General features: G+C 44.1%; 1 non-coding gene across 1 annotated transcript; it reads right to left on the reverse strand.

Moving 5' to 3' along the window:
- Positions 1 to 2166: 2166 nt before the first annotated feature.
- On the reverse strand, positions 2167 to 2248 carry trnas-cga (transfer RNA serine (anticodon CGA)). Its single transcript has one exon. It is a non-coding gene; the product is annotated as a tRNA-Ser (tRNA).
- Positions 2249 to 6345: the final 4097 nt, after the last annotated feature.

Consider the following 6345-nt stretch of genomic DNA (forward strand, 5'->3'; position numbering starts at 1 on the left):
AGTGGATGTAACACCGGCCCTTGTGGTAGGCCGCCAAGACCTGGACACCAAGAAGAACATGTTCCAACAACTACAACACCGCTTTCTATTGGCAAGCCAATTACTGATCAAAGCTGCAATCTCTCCCACAGTTCCATTCTTCCGCATTTTGTATAATTGCCTATTGTGGGGAAACTTATCGAACAAATTGTTGAAACCCATATACACCACATCAACTGGGTTACTCTCATCTCCCTGTTTGGTCACTTTGTCAAAAAAGTCAACAATATTCGTTAGGCAAGGCCTACCCTTCAAAACACCGTGCTGACTGTCCCTGATCAGATTATTCTTTTCGAGATGGTCATAAATCCTATCTATAATAACCTTTTCCAACACTTTTCCAACAACTGCAGTGAGACTCACTGGTCTGCAATTACCAGCGTTGTCTCTACGAAAATTTTTGAACAAGGGATCAACATATGCTATGCTGCATTCCACAGGCACTATTTCTGTAGACAACGATGATTTGAAAATCAATTCCAAAGGCACATCAATGTCTTCCCTTGCTTCCCAGAGGATCCTAGAACAGATACCATCCGGCCCAGGGGACTTGACTGTTTTCGCACTCTGCAGTATTTCTATCACCAAACCTTGTGAACCTCAATATCTACTACACTAGATGCAAGTATCTATGTATCTTCGTCGCCAACATTTACATTTTCTATCGCGAACACTGTCAAAAAATATTTATTTAGTACTTCCCTTATCTCCTCTGACTCCACACAAAACTTCCCACTATTATCCTTGATTGTCCCAAATTTAACTCTCGTCATTCTTTTAGTGCTGACATACCGATGGAAAGCCTTCGGGTTAACCCTGATACTATCTGCCAACAACTTCTCATGTCTCCACCTGGCTCTTCTCAGCTCTCTTTTTAGGTCTTTCCTGATATTGGTGGAACCCTCGAGCGCTCTAACTGAGTTTTCACGTTTTGTCCTAACATAAGACTTCTTGTTCTTCTTGACCAGGGATTCCACTTGCTTAGTAAACCATGGCTCACGCGTTCTATATCTTCCTTCCTGCCTGACAGGCACATACAAATCTAGGACACGCAGGAGCTTTTCCTTGAATACGCTCCACATTTTTAATGTGCTCACCCCTTACAGTTTCCTACCCCACTCTGCACTTCCTAAATCTTTCCTCATTGCATCTTCCACCAGCTGAAACTCTTGCTCCGTGGAGTACACCTGTCCCTTTCCATCAGGAAAGTAAACCTGAGAGAATTGTGATCGCTGTCTCCACTGTGCTCACCTACTTCCAAATCTAAAACCTGGCCAGGCTCGTTACCCAGTACTAAATCCAAAGTGGCTTCTTCCCTTGAAGGCATGTCTACATACTGTTATGAAGACCTCCCGCACACACTGGACAAAAACTGACCCATCTATTGTACTCGTACTGTAGTGATCTCAGTCAATATTTGGATATTGTCTTGAGTGTTCCAGAGTTTTTCATTGTCCCACAGTCCAGATGAAGTTTGTATTCCTCACGTACGGGAGCGAGAATTCTTTCAATGTCTCAGATCAGTTCCTGTGCCGAGAACATCAGAGTCAATGTCCCTTCCTCTACTCGGACTGACAGTTCACACTTCTTCAATCTCCTCTGATTCCATTTCCCAAAGAGTTTCTCAAGATTTCCAAAGCTGGAGCCTAAATTATATGGTTTGCTTCGTAAACATTTTTCCAACTGCCAACTGACAATATTTTCACAGTATCTCTTCACAATCGTTTGGTGGAGAGAGTTCCTAGGCTGGTGAGTTTCACTTTGGAACAAAGATGGTTAAGTGGCAATTTCCTGCGGTTATTTGTAATGATGGGAGAGGGAGCGGTGGGGAATGACCACTCTGACTAGCAGGAGGAAGTGTTGCCAATGACCAGAGTCAGAGAACAGAGGACAAGGGATGAGAGGAATGTAATGAAAAGCAGCACTTCTGCTCAGGGCGTTCAATAACAACTGCAGAAACCCGATGTGTCGAGCAGTGTATCTGGAAAGAGAAACAGAGATAATGTTTTAAATGTGGAGCATTTCTGATGAAGAACTCGAGTTTTCCAAGTGTAATCAAATTACAGGCCTGGTTTGCAAAACAGGCTTTCTGAACTTTGAATTGTTCCAGCAGGAAAGCATTCATAACGTCGTCAGCAGGGTTCGAACCGACGTGGGGAAACCCCAATGGATTTCGAATCCATCGCCTTAACCACTCGGCCATGACTACAGACAGCACCGCGTTCTGAGCACTGACCAAATCAGCTGTGATCTCATTGAAAGCTGCTGCTGACTTGAGTTAAATGTTTCCATCTCCATTCATACCTTTGCTGTCATTTGTAAGGTGCGAGACACCAATGTAAAAGAAGAAAAGCACAAAGTTAGGAAAAGATATTTGCAGCCAAATTGAGTCAAAATTATTTCTTGAAAGGAAAATCACACTTGGCAATTTGCTCGATCTCTTTGCGAACATGACCAGTAGAGGTAATCAAGGGAGCGATTGATCTGAGTATTCTTGGACATGAAACTAACAAAGTTTAATGACATATTCATTTCTTTTTTTAGCGAACGAAATGGTCTTTCCTGATGGTTACAATGAAAGAGATGGTTCCCAATAAAAGACAGAGATTAAGTCGCTTGTAGATATACTTCAATGTGATACGATTCACTTTCAGCCCCTAATTACCCCAGAGATGGAGGGGGTGAGTTACTTTTCTTCACTCTTCAAATCCACAGCATGGAGGTAGAGACATGAAACCGCTAGAGATGGAGTTCTTGAATTGGGAACCAGCGACACTGAAGGAACTTGGCAAAAGTGAGGACTGCAGATGCTGGAAACCCGATTTTAGATCAGAAAATGCTGGAAAAGCACAGCAGCATCCGAGGAGCAGGAAAGGCGATGTTTCTGTTGCCAGTCTTTCTGCGTTCCGCAAACAATTTTCGTTTTTGGCTCAGATTTCCAGCAACTGCAGCTATTTGTATTATGTTAACATTCATAATGTTTTGGACAAAACCAATGACCTGCTCGCATCGGGAAATCGGCAGAAGGACTGGGACACCGACATGTTAGCTGAACAATACAACCATTCCATGAGCGGGAATACGATCCGGGCCACGGTGCTGAGAGTATCGAATCTTCACAAGTAAATAACAAGACAAGGCGATAGATACTATCGTATTTAGTGTAAATAAAACACCCTTTATGAACATTTTCATTGCAGATTATTTTCAACTTGTCTTCGTAGATTCACAAAGTGGGAAAAGGCCATTCCGCCTGTGTGCATTGCGGCGAATCAGAGAGCCATCTATTCCAGTCGCAGTTTCCAACTTTGGCCCAAAGTCTCGTGTGTTCGAATGTTCCCAGGGCAAATGTCAATGACTTTATCCTGTGTTCATAAATGGCACAATAATGGGGCAGATGTATGACACTTCCACAACGACTCGTAACTCTTTTGAGGAACTCATGCTCATTTCACCCACAAAGGGAGACACACAGAAAGATACCCCCAAACCGACAGAGGTCTCCGTTGTGGTGAGCTGGAATTTGAAATGGACAATAGGACAAACGCAAGTTTTAAATGCGGAAGCACAGAAGCGACGACCCGGCAGGACTTCACAGAGGAGCGTCAACGTGGGGCACGGTTAAAGTGAGACATTCCCCTCGAGCCAGGAAGGACTCGAACCTACAATCTTCGGATCTGAAGTCAGACACGTTATCCATTACGCCACTGGCCCAATCGACACCCTGAGCAACGGCAGAATGACGATACGTAATGCCATGGACTTTCACGGAATCAGAATTTAAAAGGTGAACAAGCAGCGAAGATAATCACCAACACTGCTTCACTTCGAAGTTTCCAATTTGTGAAGCAGTGCCTTTCACTGGCAAAGGAGAGACATTTGTCCTCAGCTGCCTGCTTCAGGGTCGCCTCCTTCTCTGCTGGAAGTTTCCATCGTTTTATTCACAGTCCCGACGCGATTTCATGATCTACTCCAGTGAAAACTTGTAATGATGTCGTCTAAGCAAGACCCTGCCGAAACTCAGCGAGAGACATCTGGTCATTTCGAGCTCAGGATGTGGAATTAGACGAGCTGCGTGACACATTTTATTGGCGCCGCCACTTCACTGCAAATTAGCGGCTCAAAACGAGCCATTGTTAGCATCAGCTTGATTTGTACCATCCTGCAGTGCATTTGCTAAACAACATCAGATAGATCCCATCCGGCCCAGCTGACTTATCTATTTTCACACTCTGCAGTAATTCTAATATCTCTTCCTTGTGAACCTCAATCTCTTCTAGTCGAGACGCAAGTATCTCTGTAACTTCCTCGCCAACATTTTCATTATCTATAGCAAACTCTGTCGAAAAATATTTATTTAGTGCTTCCTCCACCTCCACTGACTCCACACACGACTTCCCACTATTATCCTTGATTGTCCCAAATTTAACTCTCGTCATTTTTTTATTCCTGACATACCTATGGAAAGCCTTAGCGTTAACCCTGATCCTCTCTTCCATCAGCTTCTCATGTCTCCTCCTGGCTGTTCTCAGCTCTCTTTTTAGGTCTTTCCTGATATCGTTGGAACCCTCGAGCGCTCTAACTGAGTTTTCACGTTTTGTCCTAACATAAGATTTCTTATTCTAATTGACCAGGGATTCCACTTCCTTAGTAAACGACGGCTCACGCGTTCTATATCTTCCTCCCTGCCTGACAGGCACATACTTATCTAGGACACACAGGAGCTTTTCCTTGAATACGCTCCACATTTTTAATGTGCTCACCCCCTACAGTTTCCTACCCCACTCTGCACTTCCTAAATCTTTCCTCATTGCATCGTGATTTCCCTTCCACCAGCTGAAACTCTTGCTCCGTGGAGTACACCTATCCCTTTCCATCAGGAAAGTAAACCTGAGAGAATTGTGATCGCTGTCTCCACAGTGCTCACCTACTTCCAAATCTAAAACCTGGCCAGGCTCGTTACCCAGTACTAAATCCAAAGTGGCTTCTTCCCTTGAAGGCATGTCTACATACTGTGTCAGGAAGCCCTCCCGCACACACTGGACAAAAACTGACCCATCTATTGTACTCGTACTGTAGTGATCCCTGTCAATATTTGGATATTGTCTTGAGTGTTCCAGAGTTTTTCATTGTCCCACAGTCCAGATGAAGTTTGTATTCCTCACGTACGGGAGCGAGAATTCTTTCAATGTCTCAGATGAGTTCCTGTGCCGAGAACATCAGAGTCAATGTCCCTTCCTCTACTCGAACTGACAGTTCACACTTCTTCAATCTCCTCTGATTCCATTTCCCAAAGGGTTTCTCAAGATTTCCAAAGCTGGAGCCTAAATTATATGGTTTGCTTCGTAAACATTTTTCCAACTGCCAACTGACAATATTTTCACAGTATCTCTTCACAATCCTCTGGCTTGCACCATGTCCAGGGATGAGAAGTCCCGTTTGGTGGAGAGAGTTCCTAGGCTGGTGAGTTTCACTTTGGAACAAAGATGGTTAAGTGGCAATTTCCTGCGGTTATTTGTAATGATGGGAGAGGGAGCGGTGGGGAATGAGCACTCTGACTAGCAGGAGGAAGTGTTGCCAATGACCAGAGTCAGAGAACAGAGGACAAGGGATGAGAGGAATCTAATGAAAAGCAGCACTTCTGCTCAGGGCGTTCAATAACAACTGCAGAAACCCGATGTGTCGAGCAGTGTATCTGGAAAGAGAAAGCGATAATGTTTTCAACGTGGAGCATTTCTGATGAAGAACTCGAGTTTCTCGAGTCTAAACAAATTCCAGGCCCGGTTTGTGAAGCAGGCCTTCTGAACTTTGAATTGTTCCAGCAGGAAAGCATTCAGAACGGTGTCAGCAGGATTCGAACCTACGTGGGGAAACCCCAACAGATTATTAATCCAACGCCTTAACCACTCGGCCATGACTACAGACAGCGCCGCGCCCTGAGCACTGACCAAATCAGCCGTGATCTCATTGAAAGCTGCCGCTGACTTGAGTGAAATGCTTCCATCTCCTTTCATCCCTTTGCTGTCATTAGTAAGGTGAGAGACACCAATGTAAAAGAAGAAAAGCACAAAGTTTGGAAAAGACATTTGCAGCCAAATTAAGTCAAAATTATTCATTGAAAGGAAAATCACACTTGGCAATTTGCTAGATCTCTTTGCGAACATGACCAGCAGAGGTAATCAAGGGAGCGATTGGTCTGAGTATTCTTGGACATGAAACAAACAAAGTTTAATGACATATTCATTTCTTTTTCTGGCGATGTAACTGGTCTTTCCAGATGCTCACAATGACAGAGATATTTCCCAA

The sequence above is a fragment of the Chiloscyllium punctatum genome, chromosome 13 (assembly GCF_047496795.1).
Source record: "Chiloscyllium punctatum isolate Juve2018m chromosome 13, sChiPun1.3, whole genome shotgun sequence".
NCBI classification, from domain to species: domain Eukaryota; kingdom Metazoa; phylum Chordata; class Chondrichthyes; order Orectolobiformes; family Hemiscylliidae; genus Chiloscyllium; species Chiloscyllium punctatum.